The 4,005-nt window shown below is 40.9% G+C and overlaps 1 long non-coding RNA gene across 1 annotated transcript in view; it reads left to right on the top strand.

The window, feature by feature from the left end:
* Positions 1–4,005, top strand: part of LOC109523202 (uncharacterized) — a 9,543-nt gene that overhangs the window by 2,505 nt on the left and 3,033 nt on the right. Inside the window, exon 3 of the long non-coding RNA XR_002169715.1 lies at positions 1,883–2,096. This is a non-coding gene — a long non-coding RNA (uncharacterized LOC109523202). The remainder of the gene's footprint in view (positions 1–1,882; positions 2,097–4,005) is intronic.

Here is a 4,005-nt window from a genome sequence, read left to right on the forward strand (position 1 = left end):
TATATATATTTTTTTTTTTTTGGAATATTTCATATCACACAATTTCTATGCTTTGTCTTTGATTTAAAGATGAAAATACGCAAAAATCTATGAAAATTGTAGACATTGCAACACCCGGGTTAGGTGTGAAGCAAAGACTGCGCACACGCAACTCACCTCTGTGAGAAGAGATGAGAGAGATTGGGTGGATCAAACCATTTTCCATTTTGAAGTGTGGGGTTATGTTTCTAACAAGTACATTTTTCCAGCTTGTTAAAAAAAAAAAAAAGACATCAAGTAAATAAAATCTTAAGAACGCTGACATTTTGGCCGTGCTCGGCTTGATTGTAGGGGTGCTTCAATGCCTCCCAAAATGGGCTCGACAGGCCTCTTTTATGTCCTGAAGGCACATTTTGTGATCATTTCTTATTTGCTGTCATGATAGACCAGCTTCAATTACTTTTCCGCTTCAGATTCAGTTTGTAAACCTCTGTCGGCGAGTTAGAAAAAACACGAGCTCTTCATGGTACAATTGATATGATATTGCTCAGAAGCTCCAACAGAACTTGCTGATGAGTTGATCATTTGAACAAGGTGTTTTGGAAGACGGAAACATCTAAAACATCCAGGACAGCGTCTCTCGAGGGCTGACGTTTGAGACATGAAGTCCACTTGGCCCAGATCGATGATTGCTTGAATTCTACTGTGTAGACGGCTAATATTTTTGCGACTGCTTTACAGTCAGAGCTTAAAGGTTTTATTGGGCAGAATGAGAATCTTTTTTAACAGTACTGAAAATATGATCGAGTCTTGGTTTATGGCGATTTCTATTCTTCAAAAATGTCCTATGATAATAATGTCCTGAGATAACTGGCTAAACAGCTGTGCTAGCTACCCATCAAATTGCTTGTATTTCACAAGTAGTGCTTAAAGCTGTACATCAGCACATATGCCAGTATAACAAAATACACAATTAGGACATCAACACAAAAGTGCAACAAGACATACTATAAAGTGTCCAGTCATACTGATCAGGAACTGTGAGACAAATGATGCAGAGTCATGGATATGCACTGACGAATGCAGAAGCAATGGCACTGCAAAATTGGCAAAGTCATTGTGTTATGTTGTGTGGTGTTGTTTTTAAAAGGTTAATGGAAAGGTGTGCACAGATTTTGCAAACATCAAACAGCAGTCGGGCAGCGATACTGAGCAACAACAGTTATGCAAATGTTACAGAGTCACGCAGCAACAAAGATGAATACGTTTGATCCCTTTAATTTCAGTGTAAATCAGTTAAAATTGCCCCCCATTCCCCAAGTTTCAATATGTTGTTACTGTAGCTGACTATCTGCTATCAAATTAGTTAAAATTTTAAAACGCTTGTCTTCCGATTCGGATCCCTACACTGGGCTTTTACCTGGGTTCTGCATACTACACAATGCACACTGAGCCGCTATTTGCTGCGGGCAATGTGGGCGACCACCCAGGATGCAATATTAGCGCAATCACAGGCGCACGGGCACCCCCTGCACCCCTCCAAAGGAAAAAAAAACCCCAAAAACCTCAAAACAAAACTCACCAGTTTTCTAGAAGACTACCGCAAGGGTGCCCTCTTGATTGTCACGTCAACTTGCTGCTGCTTTGATTTAGACAGATTGTGTGTGTCTGAAGAGGCGAGCGAACGGAGAGGGTGAGGCCACACAACTCAAACTGCTTCAAAATAAATTGTATTTTAATTAATATAATACCCATATGCATACACGTAATTGACTGGTCTATGTGAAAATATAAATAAATGAATGAATGAATAAATAAAACCATCTATGTTAGTTTGCTTACTTCACGACTTCCAGACTCCGGATGATTGACGGGTGACTGTTCTTTCTAATGTATTCCATAGCTTCCACTGGATCTTCAGTTGTGTCAGTGATGTGACACATCGTGGGGATCCCAGCTTGACATCCTGGCAGCTCCAGAGTAGACCGTTTAGCTTCAGTGATTGCCACTCTCTTCTTCGCAACAGTCACCGTGTAGTCTGGGAACATGCTCACTCTCATCGTGCAGAATCAGCAACCCTGAGTGGATCGCTGTACAGAAGACATCATCCTGTTCCGGTAGGTAGTGGAATCTGAACATAATGACTTTGGGAGGCATCATCTGTCTCATCACCACACTGGGCGCCACGCCATATGCTGCATTCAGAGTTTGGTTGAACACAAATCACACAGCTGATACTTGCAGTGAGCTTTTGTTTCTCACGCGATTCAAGAGGAGTCCGGACATACCTGACAGGTACCGGCTGACCAAGTGGAATGCAGCTTTGGATGAGGCAAAAACACAGGCGTGAGAAGAGTTTAGCGAGGCCATGGAAAACGACTTTGGTTTCCAGGAAATTCTGGTCCACCATCCGGTGTCTCAGGAAGGGGAAGGAGTTGCACCATTAACACTAGGTATAGTGGAGATGGGTCACTGCTGATCTCAACTCGGGACATTGTGAAATGGTGGGGAGAATACGTTCAAGACTTCCTCTATTCCACCGTCTACATAGGAAGCTGGGCTCTCTTATCTATGGGGTTGAAGTCCCGAAGTGGTTTAAGTGTTCCTCTATGACAAAGCCCCAGAGGTGGATGAGCGCCACTCTGAGTTCCTAAAGACTGAATGTTTTGGGGCAGCCCTGGTTGACACACTTCGACAACATTGGCTGGAAATCAGGGACAAAGGTTCTGGATTGGCAGAACGGGTTGGTCGTCTTGAGGGATCTGAGGGTGTGTTCCAATTACTCAGGGATCACAGTCCTCAGCCTCCCAAGTAGGTCTATTCAAGGGTGCTGGAGACAAGGGTCCGTCAGGGGGTGGAATTTCAGATTCAGGTAGCAGTCAGGTTTTTGTCTCAGCTGTGGGCAGGGTCCTCGAGGATTCATGGGAGTTCGCCCAACCAGTCTACATGTGTTTTGTTAACTTGGAGAAGGCATTCAACCGTGTGCCTCAGGGAGTTCTGTGGGTGTTGCTTCAGGGGTACAGGGCACCAACCTCCCTGATACAAGCTTTGTTCTTAATTGTATTAATCATTTTAAAATTTAGTCTCAGCTTTAGTCCAGTTTTAATCGTGCTTTTTAGTTTGATCACATTTAGTCAACCTCCTCCCATTTTTATTTTGTCAGGTTTAGTTGACTATAAATGTAGCATTTTAGTCCTCAGTTCAGTCCAAGAAAACACTTTTATTCATCTCGTTTTACTCATCAAAAACTCAACATTTTAGTATAGTTTTAGTCAGGGCAATAATTTTACCCTATCACATTTTTTGTCAGCAGATAACAGTGAACAATTTCATGTTCAAACTCATACAGTATTTCCTGTATGAAAATGTAATTTATAGTTGTTTAGAATTATGTGTGGCATAATTATTGTATTTTATCAAGAAGAATTGTTTCAGTTCATTTTATTTTTTAGTTTGCATTCATGTGTAGCTGCCCAGGTGATAACTGTTAACTATAGTTCACTGGCAGCTCCTGGATTAGCTCACACTTTTATCTGCTTTAACTATAATTGCAATCTAACTGAAATCATAGTTGCCCGACCAGTATAACGTATCTTAGTGAGCACAAATACAGCTTCACAGACTATTACATCAACAAGTGGCCACTATCGCTACATGCAACAGGCTAGTAAATTAGCCAGCATTAGTTTACTGTTGGTTTGAGGTTTCTGTTGGAGCATTATAGCCGTTGGTTTAATGTTACCTTATGAACATCCACCAGCAATGTTTTTTGTTAACTTAACACAATGTCTTTGTGGTTAACTGTGATGTGTCTACAGTGGCGGACCCTCAGGGCCAGCAAGGCCTTCTCTGCTGGCCTAAACATTCTCAGAAAAGTAAATTTACTTTTATGTATTTTATGTTATTTTATAATTTATGTTATTTTATTTTCATAAATATGTAAACAAAATTATTCTCTGTATTCTTTACAGTATGTCATATTATTTCCACTTAGTTGAGTGGCTTTCAATGTTATTTTAAATAACA

Source organism: Hippocampus comes, unplaced genomic scaffold (assembly GCF_001891065.2).
Source record: "Hippocampus comes isolate QL1 unplaced genomic scaffold, H_comes_QL1_v1.1 scaffold36, whole genome shotgun sequence".
Classification (NCBI taxonomy): domain Eukaryota; kingdom Metazoa; phylum Chordata; class Actinopteri; order Syngnathiformes; family Syngnathidae; genus Hippocampus; species Hippocampus comes.